This window comes from Myxine glutinosa, chromosome 5 (assembly GCF_964187855.1).
Source record: "Myxine glutinosa chromosome 5, kmMyxGlut1.1, whole genome shotgun sequence".
NCBI classification, from domain to species: Eukaryota; Metazoa; Chordata; class Myxini; order Myxiniformes; family Myxinidae; genus Myxine; species Myxine glutinosa.
The window spans coordinates 68,176,123-68,194,465 of record NC_136265.1 but is presented as its reverse complement, the minus strand read 5'-3'; the positions used below and the strand labels follow the sequence as shown (position 1 = coordinate 68,194,465).

At 45.8% G+C, this 18,343-nt stretch overlaps 1 protein-coding gene across 2 annotated transcripts in view; it reads left to right on the top strand.

Annotated features, from left to right (window-relative positions):
- The window catches only part of LOC137427479 (uncharacterized), an 80,813-nt gene that overhangs the window by 20,517 nt on the left and 41,953 nt on the right, over positions 1–18,343 (top strand). The window lies entirely within an intron of this gene.

The window sequence follows — 18,343 nt, the reverse complement described above, 5'->3', positions numbered from 1 at the left end:
GCATAAAATAATTTGAAATATACCTATGGGAGCGAACAGAAGGGGGAGGAGGGGGGGGGGGGCGGGGATCACGTTATTCTTTTTATTACCTCACTGACAATTACTGTTGTGGCCAAAAATATTGGCACCCCTGCACTTTTTTCAAATGCACCATTTCTTCCAGAAAATTGTTGAAATATAAAATATTTTGGTATTCACATATGTATTTCTTTGGTTTGCAATGGAACAAAACAAAAAAAAGCTGAAAAAATTACTAAATCTTAGCTTATTCCACACAGAAATCTTAAAATGGCCCGGACAATATTATTGGCACCTTTCAGAAGTTGTTAGAAATCATAAGATTTCAAGCAGGCGATTCTCCTTCACTTTGGAAATGAACTCACCTGTGTTGAGATGCAGGTGCCTGCAATATAATTATCACTCATTCAACCAGTTTGAATAGAGAAAAGGAGTCATTCTGCTGTTTTGTGTCACTGTGTGTACCGCAATGAGCATGGAGAAAAGAAAGAAAACCAGAGAATTGTCTGAGGAGGTCAGACATAAGATTGTAGCCAAGTATGGACAATCTCAAGGCTACAAGTCCATCTCCAGAGACCTTGATATTCCTGTGTCCACCGTACGCAATGTTATCAGGAAATTTAAGGCCCATGGCACTGTAGCCAACCTCCCTGGGCGTGGTCGCAAGAGAAAACCTGATCGAAGATTGCAGTGAAGGATTGTTTGAATGGTGGAGAAAGAACCTCGATCAACTGCCAAACAGATTCAAGAGCCTGAGGTAAAGCGCATCATCTCTATGTTTACAGAAAACAAAACGAAGTCTTCAAAGAAAAGAACACCTTCCCCACAGTCAAACATGGAGCAAATCTGTGGGAGTTGTCCTCCTCTATCAAAAATAATAGACAACTTTCATTTTGTTGATAAAGGATCATTTATTAATTACGTACATACGGAGAGAAAAGTTTGACACCAGGCAAGCAGATCTCTGATGTTTTGGGGCTGCTGTGCTGCCTCTGGCACTGGGTGCCTTGAATGTGCCATCATGAAAATCATCATGGGTGCCATCATTAAATCAGACTACCCAGGCATTTTGGAGCGCAATTTTCAACCCAGTGTCAGAAAGCTGGGTCTCCGTCGAAGGTCATGGGCCTTGCAGCAGGACAATGACCCCAAACACACTTCAAAAAGAAACCAGGAATGGTTCAAGACAAAACACTGGACTGTTCTGAAGTAGCCAACAATGAGTCCAGATCTAAATCCCATTGAACACCTGTGGGGAGATCTGAAAACAGCAGTTGGGAGAAGGCACTCTTCAAATCTGGGAGAGCTGGAGCATTTTGCACAAGAAGAGTATGGGCCAAACTGCCAGTGGAGATGTGTAGGAAGCTCATTCATAGCTATAGGAAGAGCTTGACTGCAGTTATTTTGTCCAAAGGCCGTGATATCAAATATCAAGTCTCGGGTGTCAATAATTTTGTCAATGCCATTTATTTATTTTCTGATTTAAAAGGATATATTCAGTTCTGAATCAAAAACAAAGATTCTTTATTTACAGTGAAATATTAACAGTGAAATAAAGAATTGTGGAGACCAAATACTTTGGTCAATTTCAACTTATTTTTCGAGAAAAGTGTGTTATTTGAAAAAAGTGCAATTATGCCAATATTTTTGGCCATGACTGTATTGTACTATTATTATTGTTAATATTATTATTTTGCAATACGTCACTGCAATGTCAATAGTATTGCTATGCTATTATCATTATTCTTGTTATTACTTTTGTCATTTGAAGTGTCTTTGGAAAAATGCCACAATAAGATGGAACGGCGCTCAAGCTGCTACATATTGTTACAGACGCGGTTTTAAAGATGTTATTTTACCGAGCGGTTTGGTATTACCGCGTCCGAACAGTTACTCCCCGCTTAGAACCCGATTTCACCCAAACGTTGGCCGGATCGCACCGCAGCTAGTCAATAGGGAAAAGACAAAGGCGACACGGATGTGAAGAAGAAGAAGGAATAAAACGAGAAGACGTACAGACGAGTAATGGGATTTATTATTTACACAAGCAAAAAGGAGCAATCAAGGTTTATTTACAACACATAAGACGCAGGTGACACAGTGCAAATACTAGCTTATCTACAGACTTAACTTATTCCCAGGACAGAACAAACAGAACAAACACGTCCACAAGAAGGGTGGAAAGGCAGGAGGTGGATGGCTGGAGGGAGAGGGAGGTCCAAGGGGGTCCCGCAGCACAACCGGCGCGTTTAGCAGCCGCCGTTCAGGCCCCACGCTGCTGTTTTGGCTGCTGTGGACGTCGCGTGCTTTGCCAGGCCTCGTCGGACGCGTCTGGTCCAAACCCTCCACTCGTTCTTGGTCCACTCACTCTTTACCACCGACTCCTCACCGCAACCAACGCAACCAACTGACCACCACCACCGACTCCTCACCGCAACCAACACAACCAACTGACCACCGACTCCACTGCCTGACTCCTCACGACTCTCTTGGCGACCAACTCACTTGCTTCCTGCGTGCGCGCCTTTATAACGCCTCCGGCGATTAAGCCGCCGGCCTTTTTGACACGCCCATCGGGGTGCTCACCTCGGCCCTGGTTGGTCGCGCGACCCTCTGGCTCCGCCCTTGATGACGACGGGCGGGCACGCCTTTCTTCTCCGACGAGAGCACATGGTCAATGGTGGTTTTGGAGGGGATGTAATATGGGCAATCGAGGCTCGGCAATGACGAGAGGGGATGTAATATGGGCAATCGAGGCTCGGCAATGACGAGAGGGGATGTAAAGGAAATGGGGATTTTGGGGATGGGAATGAAAGGGGATCTATTCTCTTTCACTGGTGCAATGGAGTACTTCAATTAATGGGAGACACAGCCTTACCCTAGAACACAGAATAAGAGATAACTATCAACAGGGGTATTCTATTACTTGGCTGACGTGTATGCTTGTGGACTAATTATGGGATGCCCTTTCACCTTTACACAGCTCTGGAGGTAGGGGGGCGCAGAATAAACAATAATAATAATAATACAGCACACAATCAAAAAAATACAGTCCTCATCTCCGCAACAATATTATAATAATAATAATAATTCATTTATTTTGTATAGTGCTTTTCATGAAGCCCAAAGGCGCTTTGACAGAGTGCAAAACATAATGCATAACAAAACATGAAAACAACAATTGCAAAAAGACAAGAATCAATAGGGTGGAAATGGCATATTATACACCTTCCCAAGGTGGAAAAAGGCAATAAAATATGAGAATTGCTGCGGATGTTTTGCAGTCAAGTCGAAAGCAATGTAGACTAAGCAAGTGTGAAAATAATACGGAGTCCTCTTACTCGTGATACAATTGAGAGTCCTGAAGCATCTCTCGTAATACCCTCTCCCACCACCACCGGGAGCAGCGCTACACGGTCCACGTTTACGAAGATAATTGGCATCGCCCCACCTTCAAAACTCCAAGTGAGGGAGGCAATGATGTCGCTATAATCTCTGTCATATGACCTGTAGTCCAATTATTGGCATGCTTGGTTGCTTGAGATTGCATAAGTAACGACCGATTACATCGACTTCAGACAGACAGGTGCCAAGTTGCGTATTCTAGTACGAGGACAGATTAACGGTCTGTGTGTGTATATATATATATATATATATATATATATATATATATATATATATATATATATATATATATATATAATTAGGGTGGTCCTCAAATGTACACCAAAAAATAAAATTGGACTTTTGTCAGGTGCTTGTTGCTAAAATTGTTCCTTATTGTGAAAAAATGAAATGTGCCAAAGATGGTTTTTATACGACGTTATTTACTACTGTCACACATGGGTTGAAAATTACAATGTTTCAGTATCGACACACAAAATTGTTTTTAATAAACTAACACTCAGATGTAATCCCAAATCAGTAAGAATGTATGACAATCATCATAAACACACAGAATAAGAGTCCTCCAGACCATTGATTCCTCATTAATAAGTTCTGTGGTAAATTATTTCCTCCTTATCTTCTTTGCGTCGGGAAACTGATGGCGATGCCACTCAACAACTTGCAACAGGTACTGGTGCTGCTGTTCATCCTTTGTCAAGACTTGATTGTAGTCCTGTATTAATGCTACACCACGTTCTGCAAAGTCGTTGACAGTGGCAATACCGCGCAAGACTTGCTGTGATGACTGAAATGATGGGTCATCGGCCCACTCACCAGGGTGATTTTCTAAGAAGTCAGTATTGACTTTGAATGCAGTAAAAATTCGCAGTGAGGCAGAAGTAACAAAATCTGCAACAGTCTTGGCAGCGATGGCTTCTTTTGCTGTAAGATCCACATGTACCCGTGGTTGAGGATTCTCTTGGCATTCTTCTTTAAGAGCAGCTACTATCATTCGCTTGACATCAAGCTCAACACTATCGTCAAACAGAGCAAGTCCTGCCAGTTCTTCGCTGAGGTACCACAAGTGATTGGAAAGCTTTTTGCTGGTGGCTTCGGCAATCACTGAATCAGGATAGAAAATGAGTGCTTTTAAGAGAGCTAGGTCTCCAGCGGGAGCACCAATGGCAGATGGAGCGCTGAACCAGGCTTTGGTATACACTGCTCCAACAAATGCTGTAAAACGCTTTATGCCAGTGAGTTCCTTTGGGGTCAGTCGAAACTGATCACGGAACAAGTAGATCTTGATTCCATAAATCACACGGGCCATCCATCTTGCCCGATGCATGGCTCCTGGCTGCATGAACCTGAATCCTCTCGGAGGACGCTCACCAAACAGAATAATAGTCAACTCAAGAAGTTCACGGTAGTCATCTCGTAGTTGGCCCGATTCCAGTTTCTGGATGCAGAATGAAGCGACATCTTCTTTGCAACTTAAAAATACACCTGAAACTGCAGAGTCCAGGTCATCAGGCATCATTGGCTTAAACTTGCTTTGGTCAATGAATTCCAGTTTGACTGGAAACGCTTGAAGATGGCTATCTCAGGTCCTTTTGATGGACCAAGAAATGGTTTGAATGCTGCCATTGCTGCCTCTACCACTAGTTCCAGAATGTGATGCCAGCATGCAAAATGTAATAGTGGTCGTCCAAGCTTTTGCTGCAAAATAGTGCATGCACCAAGTGCTGAACCAGTGTTGCTGGCTGTCGTGTCAAAGCTCATACCTGCCACCATGTCTTGCAAATGCCATTCTTCGAGGCATTGCATAACAGCAGCAGCTGTTGCTAGTCCAGTTCCTGCTGGCAGCTTTGGCACACCCAGAAGCTTTCCAGTTCCTTGTGGGTCACTGACAATGACAGGAAGGCGATCAACTTTTTTTAGTCCCATCGTCTGGAAGGAGCTTGCCATCCCAATGAACCACCAGACTTGTGTTTGGAGCATAGGATGCCTGGATGTCACCTGCAATTGTCTTCCGTTGGATCCGCCTGGATTTCCTGATCGATGTGCGGTTGATGGCCAACTCTGAAGGGTCGTGTCCCAGAGCAGAGGCTGCTGCTGACAAGATGTGAACAGCTGATCGATCGCTAACCTTGGTGCGGTCGAGAGCTGCTGTTAGGTCCGGTGTAACAATGCTACTTGCACGCTTTCGGCTCTGCCTCTTTGAAGCAGATAGAACAGCAGAGTCGTCATGATCACTGGCTTCAGCACTGCTGTCTGTTGATGATGCTAGCTCAAGAGTCTCCTCTCGGGCTGCTTGCTTCTCTTTTTCATGCTGCTCTCTTTCAGACAACACCTTGTCGCGTTGATGTGTCCGCTCCTCTTTTCCTGCTAGCACCTTGTCAACACCAACCATAAAGCCCCGTCGACCTGGCTCACGTTGTGCCTTAAGGAATTCACGGTCCTCTGGTATTTTGATCAGATCAAGGACATCAACATGAGCAATGTCAAATAAGTCACGTAGACCGGTTTGAAACTGCTCTTCTTTCTTTATCTGAGGGACAGATCGCCGGCTCTTTCCTTTCAGGATGGATCTGTATTGTTCTACTTTTCTCTCTAGTTTTGCAATGATATTCCGCTCATCTGCAGTGGGGATCCGTGCTTTCTCCCAGATGCATAATGTCTCACGAGCAACAGTTGTTGCGGCACTGCTTATGTCCAATTTCTCAGCATGATGTGTAGCTTAAAGTATCGCTGCAGAATCTCTTGCCAAGATGGGAGCCGAGTTTCTGGTAGTTTTTCAATATGGCAGCCTATCAGCCACACATGGTTCTTTTTTCTGGTTGCTCTTCTTGAAGTACTTGCACTCGCCATCATAACTGAAACAAACCGAAATAATTTCTGTATAGTGCTGATTAGCAGATTAGCAGGGGCCATGTGACAGTGGTAAAAGTTTTCAAAATGAAATGAAATTTTACCCAATGTGTTCTCTCTACAGGTGTAATAAAAAAATGGAAAAGCACTTTAGAAAAGTTAATGTTTACATTTGAGGACCACCCTAAATTATATATATATATATCTATATATATCTATCTATCTATCTATCTATCTATATATATATATATATATATATATATATATATATATATATATATATATATATATATATATATATATATATGTGTATATATATAATATATATATATATAGTACTATATATATAGTATATATATATGTATATATATATATATATATGTATATGTATATGTATGTATATGTATATATATATATATATATGTATATATATATATATATATATATATATATATATATATATATATATATATATATTATATATATATATATATATATAATATATATATATATATATATATATATATATAATCACCAGGGTGATTGAAAAGTAACTCCCTATTTTAAAATACTTATAATTTATTTCTTAACTATAATTTTTACAAGAAATGGATATAAGAAGAAGCGTATAGCATGAAGTTTTATTTAAAATTCGATATGGGCACCAGAATTCGCCACCAGCTTCTCAAGCCGCCCGGGAACCGCGTCAACTGATTTCACCAGGAACTCTTGTGGATGGAAGACATAACTTCTCGTATTCGCCCTTCAAGTTCTTCCAAAGTCGTTGGTTTGGTACAGTAGACTTGCTCTTTTACCCAACCCCAAAGAAAAAAGTCACATGGTGTTAAGTCAGGCTCCTGGCTGGCCACTCATACGGGACCACGACGACCCATCCATCTCCCAGGGAAGTGGGCATTCAGCCATTCACGAACAACAATAGCAAAATGTGGAGGAGCGCCATCTTGCATGAAAATCAAATCTTCAACATTCTCCGAAGCACTTCAACATTCTCCGATCAATAAATTGATCCTTGAAAGTGATGTAAACTGATATCGAACTCAATTCATGGATAGTACTGTGTTAAACTTCTGTGCGTTTTCCAGAAGTATCTCTTTATTTTGCACATCAGCCAAAATTTTTTTAAACAAAAACAAAAGTTAAATTACGACTGGGATTACCTGCACAACTGCTGCACATCTCCAGAGGAAATGTGCAGCAGTTGTTTTCCACTAATACAGAACGCAACAACCCTTATATACCCCATTGTGAGGCAATCGTCAAATGTACCTGTCCTTACATTTTGTCACGCCACCTGTGATATAATCCTGTTATTGACTTCTTGCTGTGATAGACAATCAGTGACATGGTTCTTTCAACAAAGACATCACCGAAGGGTAAAATAAACTCACCAGATTGATATACTGAGTTCAGAAAGTAAACCCAAGTCAAGAAAAAAAAAATATTCCATATTAAATGCCAAGTCTGTATGTATGTATGTATATATATATATATATATATGTATGTATGTATGTATGTATGTATATATATATATGTATATATATATATATATATATATATATATATATATATATATATATATATATATATATTGTTACGGATCTCTCCGTCGGCCCTTTTTCCCTTAAGAAGGGGGATTAATCCCCTTGTCTATGACTGACCGACGTGAGTCCTGAAGCGCGCAGCTCCCTCCAGGGAGGCAGGTGAGCAACCCCGTTCGCGACCGCGGACAAGATGTTAATTGCCGAGCGGATTAGCAGCCGCGGCACGAAACCATTAGCAAGTAACTAGACCCGATCCTGAACGTTGGCCAAATCGTGCCACAGGTATCCAATGGGAAATCACTGAAACGAAACGGATGTAAAGGAAAGAAGGCAAGGTAGGAAGAACAAATATAATTTATTACTACTATTTACACAATTAAAGGAACCAAGGAGAAGGAAAGATACGAAAATAAAGACAGAAGGATGGAAGGATCAGAAGACACAGTGCAAATACTAACTTATCTAAACAGGCTCAACTTATACCCAGGGACAAGACACACAAAACAAACTCACGTACACAAAAGGATGGAATGGCAGGAATGGTTTGGGACGGCAGAGGAGGGTTCAGGCAGATGGTAGGCGTCGAGGTCCAGCTCCAAGCGCACGCTCCGATCCACGCTTTGGGGTCAAGGCGAAAACCCGGCAAACACAGCTCCGCTTCGGGCTGGCATCGAGGAGCCGGCAGCTCCACGTATTCGGTTTCACACCGGCAGCTGTCTCACGCGTCCTCCGCCTCCTGCATCTCCGACGCTCTTTTCTACTCTGCAGAATCTGCCTCTGGTCCAGCGCACCTCCCTCAAATCCCTCTCTCCGCTTCTCCTCCACTGGACTCTTACGCACTTCCTCAAAAAGGCTTGCACGGCGCTTTTATAACGCACTTTGAGATCAACCCGCGCCACGCCCGTGATGGTATCTCACCAGCCCTGATTGGCTGGTGGGGGCTCGCTGGCTCCACCTTCCGATGACGAGGGGCGGGCAACGCCCTTGTTCGTGGGCTTGACCGCGTGCGTAATGGAGTTTGGGGTGAAGAAAACCGTCCAATGCACTGAGAGTATTGGGGGAGACTTGAAAAGGGATTCTATCTTATCTGATTCGGTGCAATGCAGAGTCAATTAATGGGAGACACAGCCTTAAACTAATACACATAATAAGGAAATAACTATTTAGAAGGGTATATGGTGGCCTACGTGCATGTATATGGACTAACTAAGAGGACGACCTTTGACCTTTACACACAAAACGGAGATATTTACAAGGAATCATTACACTACTTAGAGGGTGATGTTCACACACAAAAAAACACAGGATTCTCAAATCCGCAACAATATATATATATATATATATATATATATATATAAAACCCCTGGTGTTGGGCTAGCGGCTAGGGTGCCGGCTTAGGATCCTAGGATCCTGGGTTCGAATCCCGGTCGATCGCTGAATTAACGCCAGGGGGGTTGACTCAGCCTGTCATCCTTCCGAGGTCGGCTAATTGAGTACCAGTTCACTGGTATTTCCCTGTTTGTCGTTAAAGGCGGCAAAAATGGTTGGCGTCAGGAAGGGCATCCGGCCGTAAACATCGCTTCAAAAAGGGGACCAAAAAACAACAACAACCACGGTTCCCGAAAAAGGCCAACCCCCGCTTTGCGGGGAAAAATGGCCTCTAAAGGTGGTTATATATATATATATATATATATATATATATATATATATATATATATATATATATATATATATATATTGTTGCGGATATGGGATTTGGCCTCCATCCATATCCGCTTGTAAATATTCCCCTATTTCCCCAATACTCCCCAACTATCCCCAATCCCCCATTCCCTACCATTGTCTGTAAACAACACTCTGTAGAACCGACCTTCCCCTTTTTCCCCCATTAAATGTCGTGCCCAGGTTCACCGCATCTCACGTAGACAACTATAGGACATCTTGCTAGTTATTCTTAGTCTATGTCAGTTAAGGACTCGTTTCCATTAATTCTGACTCTTCGTTGCACCAGAATGTGATTGTATGGCACCAGTAGTAAGTTTAGGACCTCCCAATACCTCCCCACAATCTCATCTCCGCATCCTCCCATCATCTCAACAACAACAACTACAACAATAGCGGGGGGCGGCGCGGCAGCGGCGCGGGGAGTGTGCGTCCTCACTCCGGCTTGGTTAGCCGCCATTGCCCATGTGCTCCGACGGGGTTACCACACAGGGGCTGACTGTCAGCTCCTCGTCAAGGGCGGAGCCCGGTAACCCCCCCGCACCCAATAAGAAGCGGCGGACCGATTCCATCTGGGGCGGAGCTAACGAGCCGAGGGCGTGTCACTCCCCGCTGGATATACGCAGCCACTTACCGGAGGTGACGTCAGATGCGCCCCCAGCTTGGAGAAAGAACGTCACCTCCTAGCGCTGAGAGATACCTCCCGCCTCTTTGGACCGGACCGGGTCGATTCTGCCCCTGAGCCAAGGTGCACCTTGAGCCATCGACTGCCTGCCCTCCCCTCCCATCAATTTCTGTGTGAGTCAGTCTTGTCCCGTTTATCTGTGGTCTGTCGGGGGCTAAGATAAGACCGTGTAAGTGCCTACCTTTCTGTGCTGTACCTCTTGTCCGTGTAATCTAAACGTTCTGCATATCCCATATTATTTCCTCCTCCGGAGGTCTTGAGAACTGTACCCCTGGTGTCGTGGCATTTAACCCAGCCGTTGTGTCCCTTTCCTTCATTGATTTAGCATAGCGCGATTCGGCCAACGTTCGAGTGTAATCGGGTAACTTGTGCGAACACGGCGGCCATTCCGCTCGGCCCAGCATAACATCTCAATAAGTCGTGTCCGTAACAATATATATATATAGATATATATATATAGAGATATAATTATATATATATGTATTAACAAAATATTATATGTGTAAATATTATACAAAATAAAAAAAATATTCCATATTAAATGCCAAGTCTGTCTGTGTGTGTGTGTGTGTATATATATATATATATATACACACACACAGACAGACTTGGCATTTAATATGGAATATTTTTTTTGTGGGGGTGAACTTACTTTTCAAGATGTCTTAGAACCAAAAGTTCATTGGAATTATGTTGAAATTATTCGAGATTTTGTTAATGTGACCTTTAAAAGAAACAAAAACCACATTTGACATTTCGAAACAAATAAATTGATCCTTGAAAGTGATGTAAACTGATATCGAACTCAATTCATGGACAGTACTGTGTTAAACTTCTGTACGTTTTCCAGAAGTATCTCTTTATTTTGCACATTAGCCAAATTTTTTTTTAACAAAAACAAAAGTTAAATTACGACTGGGATTACGGACAGTAAAATTACAGTTTAGTACTTCGTGTAATGCCCACGAGCATTCAGGAGAGCACGTACACGTTGAGGCATGCTGTTCATGAGATTTGCCAAGGTTTGGACAGGAATCGCTTGCCATGCAGTGACAATAGCCTGCTGCAGTTCATGCACAGAGGTCAGCTGCTGGTCCAAGTGGTCGATTTGACGCGTTAATTCTGCCCACAAGTTCTCTATCGGATTCATATCCGGGGACATGGCAGGCCACTCCATATGCTCCACACCACGGTCAGCAAGAAAGTGTTGGATCATGCGAGCACGATGAGGCCGTGCATTGTCATCTTGGAAGACAAAGTTTCCTTGAAAGGCTGCACGAGCAAATGAAAGCAATGTTTCTTCCAGAATGGCCCTGTACTTGAACTGGTTCAGGTTTCCATTCAGAACAACCAGGTCAGTTTTGCCCCCTGCATGAAAAGCAGCCCAAACGGTCACCCCACCACCTCCAGCTTGGACTCTTGGCACTATACAATCTTTGTTGTAAGCTTCATGCACTTGTCTGCGCACTCGGATGCGGCCATTTTGACGATAGACCAGAAATCTAGACTCGTCACTGAAGGTCACGTGATTCCAGTGTCCTGGCTGCCATTGACAGTGCTCTCTGGCCCACTGCAATCGGCGCTGGCGGTGTTGTCTGGTCAGGCGTGGCTTTCTCAGGGGACGCCTGGCACGATAGCCTGCTTGAACCAGTCGTTGGTTGACTAGCCTTCTGGATACAGGCACATTTGTCAGTTGCTGCCACTCAGCCCTAAGCCGATTAGCTGACTTGGTACGGCCATTGCGGACTAACCGTTGCAGCTGGCGATCATCCCTCCTTGTGGTTCTGCGGGGACGTCCTGGCCTCGGTATTGGAGTAGGGACACCCCTCTGAGCATTTCGTTTCAGGATCTTTGACACCTGACCTTGAGTGATGCCATACTGCCGAGCAATAGCACGCTGTTTCATGCCGTAATTTTGTAAAGCCACCACTTCATGACAAACAGCATTGTCGAGTTGACGGACCATCTCCAGAGGAAGCGGCAATAACTTTTGGAGACGTGCAGCAGTTGTTTTCCACTAATAGAGAACGCAACAACCTTTGTATACCCGACTGTGAAGCCAATCGTCAAATGCACCTGTCCATACATTTTGCCACGCCACCTGTGATATAATCCTGTTGGTGACTTCTTGCTGCGACAGACAATCAGTGACATGGTTCTTTTAACAAATAAATCACCAAAGTGGAAAATAAACTCACCAGATTGATATACTGAGTTAAGAAAGTCAAGAAACCCAAGTCAAGAAAAAAAAAAAATTCCATATTAAATGCCAAGTCTGTATATATATATATTGTTACGGTCCGCGGTTAAGGATGTTGTTTGCCGAGCGAAGGCACCGCGACCTAACAGTTTTTCCCCGACTCACCCGATTCACCCAGACGTTGGCCGTATCACGCCACAGCTATTCAATCAGGGAAAAGACAAAGACGACGGATGTGAAGAAAAGGAATAAGAAGACGAAACAAAGGTTGAAAATACTACTAAATTTATTTACTATTTACAGGCTCAAAATAACCAAGGAGAAGGAAAGATAATAAAATAATATACAGAAGCTTTTAGAGACACAGGGAAAATACTAGCTTATACAGACTTAATTACCTACCCCGGACAGAACAAACAAAACAAACTCACGTACGCAAATGGGGAACTTGCAGGCAGGAATGGCTGGAGGTGGGTGGCTGGAGGAAGGCACGGAGCTGGCTGGAGTTTGATCCCGCACGGGACGTCGGGCTGGACCTCGACGGCCGCCGATGCCACCGATCCTGTCGTGTGCGCGGGGTAATGGGTCGGAGCTGCTTGGTGGAGCCAAGCCAACGCTGCTGGTGGGGGGACTGGCGTGACGGGTTCTCTCTCCCTCTCTCACTAACTCCAGGACTCTGTCTTAGTCCAACTCTTCCTCACCACCGACAACTCAAAGCAACCCCTCCACTCTACGCAACCACTGACCACCACTGACGACCAACCCAGCTCTGACCAAAAACCACACACTCAGCTCTTGTCATTGCTCATCTCGTAAAAGCTCATCCCTCTTCTCATCTCTTTGGGGAACGTCCCGCGGCGGGTTATATAGGCCCCGCCCCTCAACCTTCGCGAACCTCCTTGATGTTTCTCTCCACACCCTCTCCAAGTCCAACCCCTTGTTCGTGGTTGGTTGAGTGGGGCTGACTCACTCCTCCCCTCTATGATGAGGTGGGGACCCGCCTTTCTTCCCCAACCCTGCCTCGTGGTCAATGGCGGCAATTGGAGGGGATGTAATTGCCAAATTGAGGCTTGGCCATTACGAAAGGGGAAATGGAGGTTTTTGGGAATGGGAATGAAGGGAATCTATCTCTTTTACTCGGTGCAATGGAGTGTCATGTTAATGGACGACAAGGCCTTACCCTAAAACACATAATAAGGATATAAACTACTGAACAAGGGTCTTATAGTGTCCTGCAATGTGGTGTTTCATGGAATTAACTACCGGGACGCCCTTTTTACCTTTACACAACTCTGGAGGCCGGAGGGGCCATATCCAACCAATGTTACACAACAATTTACCACAATACAATACACACAATAAAAAAAATGCAATCCTCATATCCGCAACACTGCACCCTCCTCCTCTTAGGCACGACCCGGGCCTATAACTTTAATTTAGTGTGACACGTAGGTGTAGTTCCCTCTACTTTTAACCTGACCCTGAGTGTGACAGTTTTAAAACATAGATAAATATGTCCCGCTGCTCCATTGCACCCTGCCTAACAGACTCACGCCCACAGTTAACCGAATTGCGAAATGGTCTTCAAACTATACACTGACGGTGGGGAGCATTATTTACAGTGATGCTATTTTATTTACAAAACGCAACCCAGGACCTGTGATTGTTCTTTCTGGGGGGGAGACAGTCTGCTCTGCATCGACGCACCTTAAAGCACCCAAAAAGCACCAATACACCCTCAAGCACCAATCGGTGCAGTCACCACAGTTCATCAATGTTCAATTATAAAAATAAAATAAACAACCCCTAACCCTGCAGGTGGTCTCTTGCTCTTCGGCTCCCTCTGCTGGCTATTATTATTTCTTCCAGTTGTTGTCTTTTTCCTTTGCTGGCGGCCTATTTGCAATGAAATGCATCTAACGTGTCCGTTTTTTATTTTATTTATGGCCCACAGGGGGCCGACCGTGTGGTTCACCTGTGGGGCATCGGTGCCCTATGGCCAAGGTCCGCCAGCAAGATCTCAGGCCTTCATGGCCGGTTCCAGCAGAGGGGCCATGCCCCAACCCATGTGGTCCATAATGTGGTGCATCGATGCAGACAGCTGGTTCTGGGAGTTCCGGGCACACAATGGCGGACTCACGCACGCTCCCCTCGGCGCCCAGTGGCGCTCAGGTCATGTGGGAGACAAAAGGGGGGACAGACAGATGAGCGAGGGGTAAGGTCACAAGGGTACACATCAATAAGGCAATGCAAGGCGAAATGCGTACGGAGGGCGAAGTGAGAAAGCTCGTCCCTACCGTACATCACTCCCCCTGTCACCTACACTACCCTTGCCCTTACCCCATATTTACAAAATCTACACATTTACAAATTCGTCGCTACTGTCACGTCTTCCCCATATTTCCCATACCAAATTCGTCTCCACAATCCCTCTACTTCAAAATTTGCCATCATCAATTCATCATCAATCCTCATAAGGAGGAAGAGATGGAACATCAAGCACAATGTCACACCCACGTCATGATGCGTCTCACAATCCAAAACATTTGCACATAAAAAATAATCAAAACAACCTGGCATGGTGTGGAGGTACGTCATCTCAGGTGAGTGCATGTAGATGGTGCGAGGAGACTTCAATCCTAGCTATCCTCTAAATGACTTTAACACACTTTTACACTACCCGGGGTCTTTCCCTGCCAAACCATTGGCAATCTTATTCTATGTGGTTTTAAAAACCAAATTCCCATTGACCAAACTGTGGTGTTTCTCAATTTGGGGTCTCACTCCCCCGATTCATCTCCCGGTGCCCTTGCACAATTTCTGGGCTGAGACGTGTAGCTCTCCCAGCAGGTCTACCCACCTGCACACCTCCACCACTGTAGTTGCCACCCGAGCTTACCTAGCTCCTCACCCTAACCTAACTACTGGGGAAGGCCCCTTCTGGCTCTGTCACCCCTTGGTGCCCTCTGGCACTGGGCTACCCGGGTCCGTCCTCCGGATCCTCGGGCCCCATCCACAACTACCGGCTCCCAGAGCCCACCTGCGGCCTCACCTGGCCGACATCCTCACAGTGGTGGAGTGCCCAAACCAACTACACACACTAACAGGCTACACGCCCAGCCAATTCCACAACACTAATGCACCCATCCAAATACCATTCTCTCACCCGCACCACAGATGCCAATATCCAACCACAATTTACCTATACCCTCTACCTAACACTTACACTACCCGCCCCGGGTATTCGTGATGGGGGTCCACCCTTCCCCCATTCACACCTTCGCACCATCCACTCCACTCCATTGTTTCCACCATACTCACTCCACGACCATCCATTCCAATACTCCATACATTCCACACTACCATTTATTCCATACACCTGTTCCTCATACCTGTTGTTGCACACCTGTGCACTCATACCTGGTGCCACCTGCACCCTCCTCCTCTTCCTGGACCAGTTGGTCAACACAACACACATCACCATTACTCACTCAAACACTGCTCCATACACCTGTTCAGTTGCACACCTGTGCAATCACACCTGTTCCTTACACACTTTTCAATCCTCAAACACACGGCATCATCTCATCTAACTACTCCCCTCTGGAACTTGCGCTTCCCAGTCGTCCCTTTAAACTATTGCGCTCCCTCGTCATTATTATCCACTCTAAACTACCTGCGTCCCCACTACAGGTGTCATTGTCACGACCTAACCTTAACGTCACCTAAAGTCATCTTCTAGGTCCCTACACATTATCCAAACCCTCCCGGGCTAGTTTTCACTGCCATAAACCTCATAAATATAGTGCTCCTTTGCCCCCGCTGTGGGGGATGGTGGATTGGCCATCCCATCACATGGGGCATCTCTTACTATAAATCTTGCTTGTCCAATTTCCACAAATCAAAAATTTTCCAATTACTGCCAATTCTACCCACTATTCTAAATTTCGTATCAAATCACTATCACTATTACCATCATCACAGTCCACTCACTAGTGCCTCTCGGTGCGCCAATTCACTTCCACAGCCCGGCTTCGTAAAGCCGAGCAATGAATGCGGGTTGTTTGGTGCCGGCGGCTGGATACGTCCCGCATTCGGTGCAGGGAAGGACGCTTACCCGGGCCGAGATCCCACGCACCATCTCGGCACAGAGCCGTCCAATGGCCCGATCTCGACCTGCCGGAACGCCTCAACAAAAAGGGGTCGCCATGACGACCCTTCCTATCGGGCTGCCCGCTCCGCCTAGTGGAGCACGGACGCGGCCGTTTCAAACGCGGCCCAGCGTGGATCACGTACGGCGGTCCTTTCGAACCCGCCGTGGTTCGGATCCCCGCTGGTCCTCGCGGCACGCGAAGCTGCCCGACGCGCACCGAGGGCCCGATTCGGCTAAATGTCGTTCTAACCGCTAACCCGGTTACCGTCGATGCCTCGCCTGCATGCTTACACGCATACGCTACCCCTTTCACCCTCACTGAGCTCGATGCTCCAACGCCGCCCGTACACCCCGCGTGCTTCGTTATTGCACTCGTTCTTTCGCTCACAGACTTGGTCACACACCTGACCACCGAACACCTTTGCACACACTCGTCGTTCGCACACCTCACCAACACACCTCTTCGCGCCCCCTCCTCGGTCACCTCCTCTGTGACAATCACAGGTGTGCTCTCACTCGCACACCCAACCACGTGCCTCACTACCAACTCAAGTGTGCATTCCCACACACGCTCTACCATTCCAGGTGTACATCCTCTCTCACCTGTCACAACCAACTCACGCTCCGTGTCACTCTCACTACTTTCACCACCACTCTTGACAGCGCACTCACCCTTACTCTCGACAGCGCACTCTTTCCTCCTGCACTTGTCCGTTACACACCTTTCTCGCACACACTCTTGCGCACACTCTCCCGTTACTTCCTCCGTAACACTCACCACAGGCGTACACTCTTTCGTTACATCCTCTGTAACACTCACCACACCGCGCTTCCATGTGCCCCCTCGTACACGCGCTACGACCGACTCACTCTCGACAGCACACTCACTCCTTGGCACGCACTTTTTCCTCACACACCCCAGAGTCGGACATTCTCGCACACCTCCTCTTTCGCACACCGTACCTGTCGCACATTTCACCAACGGCCTCTCACGAACACCCGGGTCCAAAGCAACCCCCAAGCCGACTGAAGCTCCCCTCACATCATATACATTTCCTCGTATATCGCCACTCACCTTGGCACCTCGTCTCCGCACCTCCTTCGCTACCTGCAAACTCTTTATTTGGTTAGCGAGCACATCATCACGATTTGAGCACCGACCTTGTACATATTCCATCACCTCCTCCTGTATTTCTCTCTTAGTTTCTGTCCGTCTCTTCTTAATTTCACTCACCCCCTCTTCCACCTCCTTTATCTTTTGCTTCACCTCTTTTATTTCCCGGTGCGTCTCCTCTATTTCGTCCTCTATGGCTATCTTGACCGTCTCTATGTGCGTCCTCACCTCTCGGTCCTTCGTCTCCATTACCTCCGTCACCTCGTCCAACCTCATTGTCAGTCCCTCACGTACCATCTGACATTGCCTCTGTGTCGCTATTAAGTCATTTTTAATGTCGTTTTGTGTCGCTTTTAACCCCCCGATTATTGCAGTGTTCTTTTCCACTTGGTCCACTAGTTCCTTTTGTCCCACTGTCAGCTGTTCTACTCCCTTCGTCAGACCCTCTATGCCCCCCTGTAACCTAGCCGTATTATTCCTCACCTCTTTCTCCATACGCTTTTCACCTCGCTTTACCTCCTCGCATACCCCCGAAACCTCCTCACTTACACCTCGTCGTATCTCCTCCTTCATCTCCTCCCTCTCTTTTGTAGATGCCGCCCTCATCTGTCCCAATTCATCCCTCTGAGCATCC